The sequence below is a fragment of the Microchirus variegatus genome, assembly GCF_963457635.1.
Source record: "Microchirus variegatus genome assembly, chromosome: 13".
Taxonomy (NCBI): Eukaryota; Metazoa; Chordata; class Actinopteri; order Pleuronectiformes; family Soleidae; genus Microchirus; species Microchirus variegatus.
The window spans coordinates 24344091-24361179 of NC_139814.1; positions in this window are offsets into that span (position 1 = coordinate 24344091).

A 17089-nucleotide genomic window follows, 5' to 3' on the forward strand; every position below is an offset into this window, starting at 1 on the left:
GGTTTGTATCCTACGGGGAGGTGCGTGCATCCTCTCTCATGCGTCTCAGTCCTTGTCCTTTCGTCCCCCCCTCACACACACACACACACACACACACACACACACACACACACACACACACACACACACACACACACACATGGTTGAGGGAGGACGAGGAAAAAAAAATATGTGAATATGCCATTTGAGAGTGAAGGTGAAGCAGAGCGGTGGAGGATTAAGCGCGTGAAAATGGACGGAGTAGAAAACGATGAAAGCCTCGGGGCGGATGAAGAGAAACGAGTGGATGGATGGATGGATGATGGGTTGGAGAAAGGCAGGATGAATAAATTGAGTCGGACAGATGGAGGGGACGGTTTTTGAAGAGGAGGCAAAAGTTGTTACTTGGATGTCGTCCTGTGTGTGTGTGCGTGTGTGTGTGTGTGTGTGTGCGTGCACAGGTTTGTCAGTTTAAGTGATGCCTTCTGCCTGTTAACACTGTTAACATGACAGTGATGCTGCACACGGACACAGACGCTTGTTTCTGAATATTATTGTACACAAGTGTCCAGTCCGGTGACCCCGCAGTACCTCACACTGCCACACGAGCTCTTCCCCTCCACCTCCTTCTCTTCTCCAAACCCCCTCCCCCCTCCATTTTGATGCACTTGCATGCTCCATGCCCTCTGGCCCTCGCTCACTCATGGACATGCATATATGTTTGAGATTATGTAATCAAGCCGTTGTGCAACACTGAAACACTGAGGGAAGAGAGGGAGTGTGTGTGTGTGTGTGTGTGGTGTGCGTGTGCGTGTGTGTGTGGTGGGAGAATCTTGTGTTTCATGTTTGGATTAAACCAAATCCCACACACACACACACACACACTCTGCTTGCCCTTTTTAAAATCCGCTGGTAAATCTCTGGTTACGGATGTTGGCTCCTGCCTGGTTTGTGTTGTTGTGCAAGTGTAAGTGTGTAATAGTGTCCGTTTGTGTGTGTGTGTGTTGCACATCCTGTGTTTTTATTTCTAATGGACACACACACACACACACACACGCACACACACACACACACACTCTGCTCTCTGTGACGCTGCAGCTTTCACAAGCTTTAATCCTGTTTTTTACCCTCTCATCCTTTCCCAGACTGTCAGTCTGTATCTGTGTGTGTGTGTGTGTGTGTGTGTGTTCTTGTATTTGTCACCTTTTTAGGACCTTTTTCCTGGCATCAACACTGATCAATCGTCCCAGTGGAGACCACGACACGGTCCTAATATGCAGAGGTGGGGGACTCGAGTCTGACTGAAGTCACATATCTGAGGACTTGGGACTCACGTGACAACCTCGACTTGACCAAGGTTATTATAGTTAACGAAATGCAGGATTTAAATACCCCCGATATGTAGCTGAAACTGAATTGTGTGTTAACTAATTAAGATTGTAGTGAAAATGTGCTTATTTTTGGTCTTTACAAATGTATTTCATAAATTTTTTTAAATGGTCAAATTTTGGATGACAGTGTGTAATGCAGTTTTTGTCAAATTTTTGACTTTATTGTCAAATTTTGGACCAAATTTTTTTTAATGTCGTCCAGAATGTGACAATTTTTTTAGAATTTTTTTTTTTTTAACAGAATAATTTTTTTTTTCAATTGTTTAACGTAATTTTTTTGGCAATTTTTAAAACGTATTAATTTTTTTTACAATTTTTTTGAGACTGTAAATTTTTTTTTAACACTTTTTTTTACAGAAAAATTTCAGTAAAACATGTTTTTGAAAAAAATATATTTTTAACAGAAATTTTGTTTTGACAATTTTTTTTACAGAAATTTTGTTTTGACAATTTTTTTACAGAAATGTTGTTTTGACAATTTTTTATAAACAGAAATTTAGTTTCGACAATTTTTTTTAATTTAGAATTTTTTTTTACAATTTTTTTTGAGACGTTGAATTTATTGACTTAATTTTTTTTAACACACATTTTTTTGACAATTTGAGTGAGTGTTTTCTCTATATGTTGCCCTGCGATGGACTGGCGAACTGTCCAGGGTGTGAGCTCGCCTATCGCCCTATGTCAGCTGAGATTGGCACAGCGCCCCCTGCGACCTTCTGTTGCAGGATGAGGCGGTCGATAATGGATGGATGGACTTCCATACTATAGCCAACACCTGTTCTTCTTAGACTCCATGTGCAGGTCCACTGCCACTTCAAACCCATTTCAAGTCTTAGCATGGATAAAAACTATGAAGAGACATTTTATTTATATATTTTGTGAATATTTTTTTTTTTGTGTGTGTGTCAGTGTTTCCTCACCTGTGACACAAGGAGGCTTTTTAAAAACCGTATTAACCTTAATGTCCTTAACCTGGTTGGAGAGACATACCGACTCTTGCTGTGGACTGAGCCACATTATTATTATACGAGAGGGTGACACCCCGAGGAAAGTGTGCAGGGTGAGTGAGCGAGTGAGGGGGAAAGTAATGAGCGACTGTGAGATGACGGGGTGAAGGATGTTGGGAGTTTAAGACAGCGAGGTTTGTGTGTGTGTGTGTGTGTGTGTGTGTGGAGGGGGTCGTGAATGCAAAGCTTTATTTAGTGCATGCCTGCAGGTGTTGCCTAGTAACCAAAAGGAAACAGATCGAGAGAAGAGAGCTGGAAGAGAAAACTCTCTTTATTTTATTTTTTTCACTATTCTTCTTTCACTCCCCTCACCCCCCCTTTTCTTTTTTTTCCCAAAATCCCAGCACAGACATGGATGGACACAGGAGAAAAAAAAAAGAAAAGCATCTTTGTGTCTTACTCCCAGAAATGGCAGAAATCCCCGTCACCTCATTAGCAGTCAGTCGGGGTGGCTGCTGTCCTCCTGTCAGGAAGACGACGAGAAAAAAAAAAGGAGGGCAAACGAGAAGCTGGAGGAGACACGAGTCAGAGAGGGAGAGGAATTTCACTGAATTCCTGTAAGAAGAAGAAAAACAACACATCTATCAACACGGTTGCCATAGCATTTGGAGCAGTTTCTCATCATTGGGCTTGTTTTGCATCAGCTTGTTTATCAAAAATAGTTATTCCGTGATTTCAACCACATGGCACACGTCCAACTTAAGCTTTAAATGAGCCTGATGTTTAGTCGGCGTCTTATAAAACGAGGAGTAATCGACCCACTGTTAGGTGAGGTACAAAAGTGAGAGAAATTATGTTTCCGTATAAACATTTTCACTTACAGGCAACAGACATCATGGCAGTGTTATTGTGATACCGACACAGTCTGCTGCTCATGTTCATGCATGGTTTTGGTGGCTGGGGGAAGGGTGTGCTTTGAATTTTTTTTTACATCCCATCCCATCCCTCACTTGCACAGGACATAGCACTTATCTGAATAACCATAGCTGTGGACAATAATCAAAACAGATAGCACAATGGTTTACCAATGTCACTTTGAGCATGACTGCTGCGAACATGGCATCATTTGACACTTTATTTTTGTGTGTGAATATATATATATATATATGTAATACAAATTTTTTTTTTCAAAAAAATGGTCAGATCTTGGACGAAAATAGTGTAGTATGACATTGAGGTCGACGACATAGTATAGTATGATGTTTTGGTCACATTTTGGGCAAAAAAAAAAAAAAAGGTCACATTTTGGATGACATGGTATAGTATGACGTACTACATAGTATAGTATGTCGTTTTTGCCAAATTTTGGACCAAGTTTTTTTTTCAAAAAATGGTCACATTTTGGATGACATGGTATAGTATGATGTACTACACAGTATAGTGTGACGTTTTTGTCAAGTTTTGGACCAAAAAAATGTTTTTCAAAATTTTTTGCAGATGTTGGACGACATTGTATAGTATGTCGTTTTTGTCAAATTTTGGACCAAATTTTTATTTCAAAAAATGCTAAGATCTTGGACAAAATAGTGTAGTATGACATTGAGGTCGACGACGTGCGTCGTTTTTGTCAACTTTTGGACCAAAATGTTTTTTTCGGTGACATAAGAAAGCGTATTATCATTTGTTGTATATAAAAGCAAAGGGTGACTTGCGAACTTGGACATAAACTGCCAAAACCCAGGATTGAACCAGGGACCTTTTGATCCTTAGTCCAATTCTCTCCAAACTGAGCTATTTCACACACATGAAAAGATCCTGAAATGAGTGTGACGTTTACTTAAAATGCTGTACGACACAGCATAGTAAGAAAAAAAAAAAGGTCACATTTTGGATGACATGGTATAGTATGACGTACTACATAGTATAGCATGACGTTTTCGTCAAGTTTTGGACCCAAAAAATGTTTTTCAAATTTTTTTCAGATTTTGGACGACATAGTATAGTATGACCTTTTTGTCAAATTTTGGACCAACATTTATTTTTTTTAAAAATGGTCAGATCTTGGACGAAATAGTGTAGTATGACATTGAGGTAGACGACATAGTATAGTATGACGTTTTGTCACATTTTGGGCTAAATAAAAGAAATTAAATTTTTTTTTCCGATTTTGGACGACATAGTATAGTATGACCTTTTTGTCAAATTTTGGACAATAATTTTTTTTTCCAAAAAATTGTCAGATCTTGGAAGAAATAGTGTAGTATGACATTGAGGTCGACGACATAGTATAGTATGACGTTTTGTCACATTTTGGGCTAAATAAAAGAAATTAAATTTTTTTTTCCGATTTTGGACGACATAGTATAGTATGACCTTTTTGTCAAATTTTGGACCAACATTTTTTTTTCAAAAAAATGGTCAGATCTTGGACGAAATAGTGTAGTATGACATTGAGGTCGACGACATAGTATAGTATGACGTTTTGGTCACATTTTGGGCTAAAAAAAAGAAATTTAAATTTTTTTCCGATTTTGGACGACATAGTATATAGTATGAACTTTTTGTCAAATTTTGGACAATAATTTTTTTTTCCAAAAAATGGTCAGATCTTGGACGAAATAGTGTAGTATGACATTGAGGTCGACGACATAGTATAGTTTGACGTTTTGTCACATTTTGGGCTAAATAAAAGAAATTAAATTTTTTTTTCCGATTTTGGACGACATAGTATAGTATGACCTTTTTGTCAAATTTTGGACCAACATTTTTTTTTCAAAAAAATGGTCAGATCTTGGACGAAATAGTGTAGTATGACATTGAGGTCGACGACATAGTATAGTATGACGTTTTGGTCACATTTTGGGCTAAAAAAAAGAAATTTAAATTTTTTTCCGATTTTGGACGACATAGTATAGTATGACCTTTTTGTCAAATTTTGGACCAAATTTTTTTTTCCAAAAAATTGTCAGATCTTGGACGAAATAGTGTAGTATGACATTGAGGTAGACGACATAGTATAGTATGACGTTTTGGTCACATTTTGGGCTAGAAAAAAACAAAACAATTTTTTTTCTGATTTTGGACGACATAGTATAGTATGACCTTTTTGTCAAATTTTGGACCAAAATTTTTTTTCCAAAAAATGGTCAGATCTTGGACGAAATAGTGTGGTATGACATTGAGGTCGACGACATAGTATAGTATGATGTTTTGGTCACATTTTGGGCTAAAAAAAAGAAATTCTAATTTTTTTCCGATTTTGGACGACATCGTATAGTATGACCTTTTTGTCAAATTTTGGACCAACATTTTTTTTTCCAAAAAATGGTCAGATCTTGGACGAAATAGTGTAATATGACATTGAGGTCGACGACATAGTATAGTATGACGTTTTGGTCACATTTTGGGCTAAAAAAAAGAAATTCTAATTTTTTTCCGATTTTGGACGACATAGTATAGTCTGACCTTTTTGTCAAATTTTGGACCCACATTTTTTTTTCCAAAAAATGGTCAGATCTTGGACGAAATAGTGTAGTATGACATTGAGGTCGACGACATAGTATAGTATGACGTTTTGGTCACATTTTGGGCTAAAAAAAAACAAAACAATTTTTTTTCTGATTTTGGACGACATAGTATAGTATGACCTTTTTGTCAAATTTTGGACCAAATTTTTTTTTCCAAAAAATGGTCAGATCTTGGACGAAATAGTGTGGTATGACATTGAGGTAGACGACATAGTATAGTATGACGTTTTGGTCACATTTTGGGCTAAAAAAAAGAAATTTTTATTTTTTTCCGATTTTGGACGACATAGTATAGTATGACCTTTTTGTCAAATTTTGTACCAACATTTTTTTTCCAAAAAATGGTCAGATCTTGGACGAAATAGTGTAGTATGACATTGAGGTAGACGACATAGTATAGTATGACGTTTTGTCACATTTTGGGCTAAATAAAAGAAATTAATTTTTTTTTCCGATTTTGGACGACATAGTATAGTATGACCTTTTTGTCAAATTTTGGACCAACATTTTTTTTTCCAAAAAATGGTCAGATCTTGGACGAAATAGTGTAGTATGACATTGAGGTCGACGACATAGTATAGTATGACGTTTTGGTCACATTTTGGGCTAAAAAAAAGAAATTTTAATTTTTTTCCGATTTTGGACGACATAGTATAGTATGACCTTTTTGTCAAATTTTGGACCAAATTTTTTTTTCCAAAAAATGGTCAGATCTTGGACGAAATAGTGTAGTATGACATTGAGGTAGACGACATAGTATAGTATGACGTTTTGGTCACATTTTGGGCTAAAAAAAAGAAATTTTAATTTTTTTCCGATTTTGGACGACATAGTATAGTATGACCTTTTTGTCAAATTTTGGACCAACATTTTTTTTTCAAAAAAATTGTCAGATCTTGGACGAAATAGTGTAGTATGACATTGAGGTCAACGACATAGTATAGTATGACGTTTTGGTCACATTTTGGGCTAAAAAAAAGAAATTCTAATTTTTTTCCGATTTTGGACGACAGTTTAGTATGACCTTTTTGTCAAATTTTGGACCAAATTTTTTTTTCAAAAAAATGGTCAGATCTTGGACAAAATAGTGTAGTATGACATTGAGGTCGACGACATAGTATAGTATGACGTTTTGTCACATTTTGGGCTAAATAAAAGAAATGAATTTTTTTTTCCGATTTTGGACGACATAGTATAGTATGACCTTTTTGTCAAATTTTGGACCAACATTTTTTTTTCCAAAAAATGGTCAGATCTTGGACGAAATAGTGTAGTATGACATTGAGGTCGACGACATAGTATAGTATCACGTTTTGGTCACATTTTGGGCTAAAAAAAAACAAAACAATTTTTTTTCTGATTTTGGACGACATAGTATAGTATGACCTTTTTGTCAAATTTTGGACCAAATTTTTTTTTCCAAAAAATGGTCAGATCTTGGACGAAATAGTGTAGTATGACATTGAGGTAGACGACATAGTATAGTATGACGTTTTGTCACATTTTGGGCTAAATAAAAGAAATTAAATTTTTTTTCCGATTTTGGATGACATGGTCCAAAATTTGACAAAAAGGTCATACTATACTATGTCATCCAAAATCGGAAAAAAAAATTCATTTCTTTTATTTAGCCCAAAATGTGACAAAACGTCATACTATACTATGTCGTCTACCTCAATGTCATACTACACTATTTCGTCCAAGATCTGACCATTTTTTTGAAAAAAAAATTTGGTCCAAAATTTGACAAAAAGGTCATACTATACGTTGTCGTCCAAAATCGGAAAAAAATTAAAATTTCTTTTTTTTAGCCCAAAATGTGACAAAACGTCATACTATACTATGTCGTCTACCTCAATGTCATACTACACTATTTCGTCCAAGATCTGACCATTTTTTGGAAAAAAAAATTTGGTCCAAAATTTGACAAAAAGGTCATACTATACTATGTCGTCCAAAATCGGAAAAAAAAATTTAATTTCTTTTATTTAGCCCAAAATGTGACAAAACGTCATACTATACTATGTCGTCTACCTCAATGTCATACTACACTATTTCGTCCAAGATCTGACCATTTTTTTGAAAAAAAAATGTTGGTCCAAAATTTGACAAAAAAGGTCATACTATACTATGTCGTCCAAAATCGGAAAAAAAAATTTAATTTCTTTTATTTAGCCCAAAATGTGACAAAACGTCATACTATACTATGTCGTCTACCTCAATGTCATACTACACTATTTCGTCCAAGATCTGACCATTTTTTGGAAAAAAAAATTTGGTCCAAAATTTGACAAAAAGGTCATACTATACTATGTCGTCCAAAATCAGAAAAAAAATTGTTTTGTTTTTTTTTAGCCCAAAATGTGACCAAAACGTCATACTATACTATGTCGTCGACCTCAATGTCATACTACACTATTTCGTCCAAGATCTGACCATTTTTTGGAAAAAAAAATGTTGGTCCAAAATTTGACAAAAAGGTCATACTATACTATGTCGTCCAAAATCGGAAAAAAATTAGAATTTCTTTTTTTTAGCCCAAAATGTGACCAAGACGTCATACTATACTATGTCGTCGACCTCAATGTCATACTACACTATTTCGTCCAAGATCTGACCATTTTTTGGAAAAAAAAATGTTGGTCCAAAATTTGACAAAAAGGTCATACTATACTATGTCGTCCAAAATCGGGAAAAAAAATTAATTTCTTTTATTTAGCCCAAAATGTGACAAAACGTCATACTATACTATGTCGTCGACCTCAATGTCATACTACACTATTTCGTCCAAGATCTGACCATTTTTTTTAAAAATAAATGTTGGTCCAAAATTTGACAAAAAGGTCATACTATACTAACATTTATTTAAAAAAAAAATGGTCAGATCTTGGACGAAATAGTGTAGTATGACATTAAGGTCGACGACATAGTATAGTATGACGTTTTGGTCACATTTTGGGCTAAAAAAAAGAAATTCAAATTTTTTTCCGATTTTGGACGACATAGTATAGTATGACCTTTTTGTCAAATTTTGGACCAACATTTTTTTTTCCAAAAAATGGTCAGATCTTGGACGAAATAGTGTAGTATGACATTGAGGTCGACGACATAGTATAGTATGACGTTTTGGTCACATTTTGGGCTAAAAAAAAGAAATTCTAATTTTTTTCCGATTTTGGACGACATAGTATAGTATGACCTTTTTGTCAAATTTTGGACCAAATTTTTTTTTCCAAAAAATGGTCAGATCTTGGACGAAATAGTGTAGTATGACATTGAGGTCGACGACATAGTATAGTATGACGTTTTGTCACATTTTGGGCTAAATAAAAGAAATTAATTTTTTTTCCCGATTTTGCACGACATAGTATAGTATGACCTTTTTGTCAAATTTTGGACCAACATTTATTTAAAAAAGAAAAAAAAATTGGTCAGATCTTGGACGAAATAGTGTAGTATGACATTGAGGTCGACGACATAGTATAGTATGACGTTTTGGTCACATTTTGGGCTAAAAAAAAGAAATTCGAATTTTTTTCCGATTTTGGACGACATAGTATAGTATGACCTTTTTGTCAAATTTTGGACCAACATTTTTTTTTCCAAAAAATGGTCAGATCTTGGACGAAATAGTGTAGTATGACATTGAGGTCGACGACATAGTATAGTATGACGTTTTGGTCACATTTTGGGCTAAAAAAAAGAAATTCTAATTTTTTTCTGATTTTGGACGACATAGTATAGTATGACCTTTTTGTCAAATTTTGTACCAAAATTTTTTTTCCAAAAAATGGTCAGATCTTGGACGAAATAGTGTAGTATGACATTGAGGTAGACGACATAGTATAGTATGACGTTTTGTCACATTTTGGGCTAAATAAAAGAAATTAAATTTTTTTTCCGATTTTGGACGACATAGTATAGTATGACCTTTTTGTCAAATTTTGGACCAAATTTTTTTTTCCAAAAAATGGTCAGATCTTGGACGAAATAGTGTAGTATGACATTGAGGTCGACGACATAGTATAGTATGACGTTTTGTCACATTTTGGGCTAAATAAAAGAAATTAATTTTTTTTCCCGATTTTGCACGACATAGTATAGTATGACCTTTTTGTCAAATTTTGGACCAACATTTATTTAAAAAAGAAAAAAAAATTGGTCAGATCTTGGACGAAATAGTGTAGTATGACATTGAGGTCGACGACATAGTATAGTATGACGTTTTGGTCACATTTTGGGCTAAAAAAAAGAAATTCGAATTTTTTTCCGATTTTGGACGACATAGTATAGTATGACCTTTTTGTCAAATTTTGGACCAACATTTTTTTTTCCAAAAAATGGTCAGATCTTGGACGAAATAGTGTAGTATGACATTGAGGTCGACGACATAGTATAGTATGACGTTTTGGTCACATTTTGGGCTAAAAAAAAGAAATTCTAATTTTTTTCTGATTTTGGACGACATAGTATAGTATGACCTTTTTGTCAAATTTTGTACCAAAATTTTTTTTCCAAAAAATGGTCAGATCTTGGACGAAATAGTGTAGTATGACATTGAGGTAGACGACATAGTATAGTATGACGTTTTGTCACATTTTGGGCTAAATAAAAGAAATTAAATTTTTTTTCCGATTTTGGACGACATAGTATAGTATGACCTTTTTGTCAAATTTTGGACCAACATTTTTTTTTCCAAAAAATGGTCAGATCTTGGACGAAATAGTGTAGTATGACATTGAGGTCGACGACATAGTATAGTATGACGTTTTGGTCACATTTTGGGCTAAATAAAAGAAATGAATTTTTTTTTCCGATTTTGGACGACATAGTATAGTATGACCTTTTTGTCAAATTTTGGACCAACATTTTTTTTTCCAAAAAATGGTCAGATCTTGGACAAAATAGTGTAGTATGACATTGAGGTCGACGACATAGTATAGTATGACGTTTTGTCACATTTTGGGCTAAATAAAAGAAATGAATTTTTTTTTCCGATTTTGGACGACATAGTATAGTATGACCTTTTTGTCAAATTTTGGACCAACATTTTTTTTCTCCAAAAAATGGTCAGATCTTGGACGAAATAGTGTGGTATGACATTGAGGTCGACGACATAGTATAGTATGACGTTTTGGTCACATTTTGGGCTAAAAAAAAGAAATTCTAATTTTTTTCTGATTTTGGACGACATAGTATAGTATGACCTTTTTGTCAAATTTTGGACCAACATTTTTTTTCCAAAAAATGGTCAGATCTTGGACGAAATAGTGTAGTATGACATTGAGGTCGACGACATAGTATAGTATGACGTTTTGGTCACATTTTGGGCTAAAAGAAAGAAATTTAAATTTTTTTCCGATTTTGGACGACATAGTATAGTATGACCTTTTTGTCAAATTTTGGACCAAATTTTTTTTCTCCAAAAAATGGTCAGATCTTGGACGAAATAGTGTAGTATGACATTGAGGTCGACGACATAGTATAGTATGACGTTTTGGTCACATTTTGGGCTAAAAAAAAGAAATTTTATTTTTATTCTGATTTTGGACGACATAGTATAGTATGACCTTTTTGTCAAATTTTGTACCAAAATTTTTTTTCCAAAAAATGGTCAGATCTTGGACGAAATAGTGTAGTATGACATTGAGGTAGACGACATAGTATAGTATGACGTTTTGGTCACATTTTGGGCTAAATAAAAGAAATTAATTTTTTTTTCCGATTTTGGACGACATAGTATAGTATGACCTTTTTGTCAAATTTTGGACCAACATTTTTTTTTCCAAAAAATGGTCAGATCTTGGACGAAATAGTGTAGTATGACATTGAGGTCGACGACATAGTATAGTATGACGTTTTGGTCACATTTTGGGCTAAAAAAAAGAAATTTAAATTTTTTTCCGATTTTGGACGACATAGTATAGTATGACCTTTTTGTCAAATTTTGGACCAAATTTTTTTTTCAAAAAAATGGTCAGATCTTGGACGAAATAGTGTAGTATGACATTGAGGTCGACGACATAGTATAGTATGACGTTTTGGTCACATTTTGGGCTAAAAAAAAACAAAACAATTTTTTTTCTGATTTTGGACGACATAGTATAGTATGACCTTTTTGTCAAATTTTGGACCAAAATTTTTTTTTTTAAATTGTCACATTTTGGACGACATAGTATAGTGTGACTTTTTTGTCAAGTTTAGGACCAAAAAAATGTTTTTCAAAAAAATTGTCAGATTATGGACGACATAGTATAGTACAGGGGTCTGCAACCTTCAGGATGAAAAGAGCCACTTTGTCGTCTCTCCACCCAAATAAAATTCATTTGGAACCGCAAAAAAACACACAAGATGGAGATAATATGCGTATAAAGTTTATTATACAGACAAACTATATACAATAGTAATAGTCTCTTTCATTTATGACATTTAAGAACTACAACATGTTCAGTTTATACCCAACCTCTTGAACCCGTAGACCTGGTTCTTCCATTGTTTCATTGTTTGTGGCAAACTAAAGAAATTAAAATGAACCCACTTTGAAATACATGAAGCAAATATTTGGATTGCATGTTGTTCATGCTCGAGAAAAAGGCATGTGGATCCAAAGATGGACAGGACGCATCCAAACATGTACCGAATATTGAATTTTACGTCGACGTTGGATGTGATGCACAAGATATTAAAACACTTTTATTTGTCGCTTTGATCTCTAAAGCTAGTATGATGTACTACATAGTATAGTATGACGTTTTTGTCAAGTTTTGGACCAAATTTTTATTTAAAAAAATGGTAAGATCTTGGACGAAATAGTGTAGTATGACATTGAGGTCGACGACGTATGTCGTTTTTGTCAACTTTTGGACCAAAAAGTTTTTTTTCGGTGACATTAGAAAGCGTATCATCATTTGTTGTATATTAAAGCAAAGGGTGACTTGCGAACTTGGACATAAACTGCCAAAACCCAGGATTGAACCAGGGACCTCTTGATCCTTGGTGCGATTCTCTCCAAACTGAGCTATTTCACACACCTGAAATGAAGTAGTGTGACATTTACTTAAAATGCTGTACGACACAGCATAGTAAGAAAAAAAAAAAAGGTCACATTTTGGATGACATGGTATAGTATGACGTACTACATAGTATAGCATGACGTTTTCGTCAAGTTTTGGACCAAAAAAATGTTTTTCAAAATTTTTTCAGATTTTGGACGACATAGTATAGTATGACCTTTTTGTCAAATTTTGTACCAAATTTTTTTTTCCAAAAAATGGTTAGATCTTGGACGAAATAGTGTAGTATGACATTGAGGTCGACGACATAGTATAGTATGACGTTTTGGTCACATTTTGGGCTAAATAAAAGAAATTAAATTTTTTTTCCGATTTTGGACGACATAGTATAGTATGACCTTTTTGTCAAATTTTGGACCAAATTTTTTTTCCCAAAAAATGGTCAGATCTTGGACGAAATAGTGTAGTATGACATTGAGGTCGACGACATAGTATAGTATGATGTTTTGGTCACATTTTGGGCTAAAAAAAAGAAATTACATTTTTTTCCGATTTTGGACGACATAGTATAGTATGACCTTTTTGTCAAATTTTGGACCAAATTCTTTTTTTCAAAAAAATGGTCAGATCTTGGACGAAATAGTGTAGTATGACATTGAGGTCGACGACATAGTATAGTATGACGTTTTGGTCACATTTTGGGCTAAAAAAAAGAAATTCGAATTTTTTTCCGATTTTGGACGACATAGTATAGTATGACCTTTTTGTCAAATTTTGGACAATAATTTTTTTTTCAAAAAAATGGTCAGATCTTGGACGAAATAGTGTAGTATGACATTGAGGTCGACGACATAGTATAGTATGACGTTTTGTCACATTTTGGGCTAGAAAAAAACAAAACAATTTTTTTTCTGATTTTGGACGACATAGTATAGTATGACCTTTTTGTCAAATTTTGGACCAAAATTTTTATTCCAAAAAATGGTCAGATCTTGGACGAAATAGTGTAGTATGACATTGAGGTCGACGACATAGTATAGTATGACGTTTTGTCACATTTTGGGCTAAATAAAAGAAATTAAATTTTTTTTCCGATTTTGGACGACATAGTATAGTATGACCTTTTTGTCAAATTTTGGACCAACATTTTTTTTTCCAAAAAATGGTCAGATCTTGGACGAAATAGTGTAGTATGACATTGAGGTCGACGACATAGTATAGTATGACGTTTTGTCACATTTTGGGCTAAATAAAAGAAATTACATTTTTTTCCGATTTTGGACGACATAGTATAGTATGACCTTTTTGTCAAATTTTGGACCAACATTTTTTTTTTCAAAAAAATGGTCAGATCTTGGACGAAATAGTGTAGTTTGACATTGAGGTCGACGACATAGTATAGTATGACGTTTTGGTCACATTTTGGGCTAAATAAAAGAAATTAAATTTTTTTTCCGATTTTGGACGACATAGTATAGTATGACCTTTTTGTCAAATTTTGGACCAAATTTTTTTTCCCAAAAAATGGTCAGATCTTGGACGAAATAGTGTAGTATGACATTGAGGTCGACGACATAGTATAGTATGATGTTTTGGTCACATTTTGGGCTAAAAAAAAGAAATTACATTTTTTTCCGATTTTGGACGACATAGTATAGTATGACCTTTTTGTCAAATTTTGGACCAAATTCTTTTTTTCAAAAAAATGGTCAGATCTTGGACGAAATAGTGTAGTATAACATTGAGGTCGACGACATCGTATAGTATGACGTTTTGTCACATTTTGGGCTAAATAAAAGAAATTAATTTTTTTTCCCGATTTTGGACGACATAGTATAGTATGACCTTTTTGTCAAATTTTGGACCAACATTTATTTAAAAAAAAAATGGTCAGATCTTGGACGAAATAGTGTAGTATGACATTGAGGTCGACGACATAGTATAGTATGACGTTTTGGTCACATTTTGGGCTAAAAAAAAGAAATTCGAATTTTTTTCCGATTTTGGACGACATAGTATAGTATGACCTTTTTGTCAAATTTTGGACAATAATTTTTTTTTCAAAAAAATGGTCAGATCTTGGACGAAATAGTGTAGTATGACATTGAGGTCGACGACATAGTATAGTATGACGTTTTGTCACATTTTGGGCTAGAAAAAAACAAAACAATTTTTTTTCTGATTTTGGACGACATAGTATAGTATGACCTTTTTGTCAAATTTTGGACCAAAATTCTTATTCCAAAAAATGGTCAGATCTTGGACGAAATAGTGTAGTATGACATTGAGGTCGACGACATAGTATAGTATGACGTTTTGTCACATTTTGGGCTAAATAAAAGAAATTAAAATTTTTTTCTGATTTTGGACGACATAGTATAGTATGACCTTTTTGTCAAATTTTGGACCAACATTTTTTTTTCCAAAAAATGGTCAGATCTTGGACGAAATAGTGTAGTATGACATTGAGGTCGACGACATAGTATAGTATGACGTTTTGTCACATTTTGGGCTAAATAAAAGAAATTACATTTTTTTCCGATTTTGGACGACATAGTATAGTATGACCTTTTTGTCAAATTTTGGACCAACATTTTTTTTTTCAAAAAAATGGTCAGATCTTGGACGAAATAGTGTAGTTTGACATTGAGGTCGACGACATAGTATAGTATGACGTTTTGGTCACATTTTGGGCTAGAAAAAAACAAAACAATTTTTTTTCTGATTTTGGACGACATAGCATAGTATGACCTTTTTGTCAAATTTTGGACCAACATTTTTTTTTCCAAAAAATGGTCAGATCTTGGACGAAATAGTGTAGTATGACATTGAGGTCGACGACATAGTATAGTATGACGTTTTTGTCAAATTTTGGACCAACATTTTTTTTTCAAAAAAATGGTCAGATTTTGGACGACATAATATAGTATGTCGTTTTTGTCAAATTTTGGACCAAAATTTTTTTCTCCAAAAATGGTCACATTATGGAGTACTAGTATAGTATAACATACTACATAGTATAGTATGACGTTTTTGTCAAGTTTTGGACCAAAAAACGTTTTTCAAAAAAATGGTCAGATTTTGGACGACATAGTATAGTATGTCGTTTTTGTCAAATTTTGGACCAAAATTTTTTTCTCCAAAAATGGTCACATTATGGAGTACTAGTATAGTATAACGTACTACATAGTATAGTATGACGTTTTTGTCAAGTTTTGGACCAAAAAAACGTTTTTCAAAAAAATGGTCAGATTTTGGACGACATAGTATAGTATGTCGTTTTTGTCAAATTTTGGACCAAAATTTTTTTCTCCAAAAATGGTCACATTATGGAGTACTTGTATAGTATAACGTACTACATAGTATAGTATGACGTTTTTGTCAAGTTTTGGACCAAAAAAAAGTTTTTCAAAAAAATGGTCAGATTTTGGACGACATAGTATAGTATGTCGTTTTTGTCAAATTTTGGACCAAAATTTTTTTCTCCAAAGATGGTCACATTATGGAGTACTAGTATAGTATAACGTACTACATAGTATAGTATGACGTTTTTGTCAAGTTTTGGACCAAAAAAAAGTTTTTCAAAAAAATGGTCAGATTTTGGACGACATAGTATAGTAAGTCGTTTTTGTCAAATTTTGTGCCAAATTTTTTTCTCCAAAAATGGTCACATTATGGAGTACTAGTATAGTATAACGTACTACATAGTATAGTATGACGTTTTTGTCAAGTTTTGGACCAAAAAAAAGTTTTTCAAAAAAATGGTCAGATTTTGGACGACATAGTATAGTATGTCGTTTTTGTCAAATTTTGGACCAAATTTTTTTTCTCCAAAAATGGTCACATTATGGAGTACTAGTATAGTATAACGTACTACATAGTATAGTATGACGTTTTTGTCAAGTTTTGGACCAAAAAAACGTTTTTCAAAAAAATGGTCAGATTTTGGACGACATAGTATAGTATGTCGTTTTTGTCAACTTTTGGACCAAAAAGTTTTTTTTCGGTGACATTAGAAAGCGTATCATCATTTGTTGTATATTAAAGCAAAGGGTGACTTGCGAACTTGGACATAAACTGCCAAAACCCAGGATTGAACCAGGGACCTCTTGATCCTTAGTGCGATTCTCTCCAAACTGAGCTATTTCATACACCTGAAATGAAGTAGTGTGACATTTACTTAAAATGCTGTACGACACAGCATAGTAAGAAAAAAAAAAAAGGTCACATTT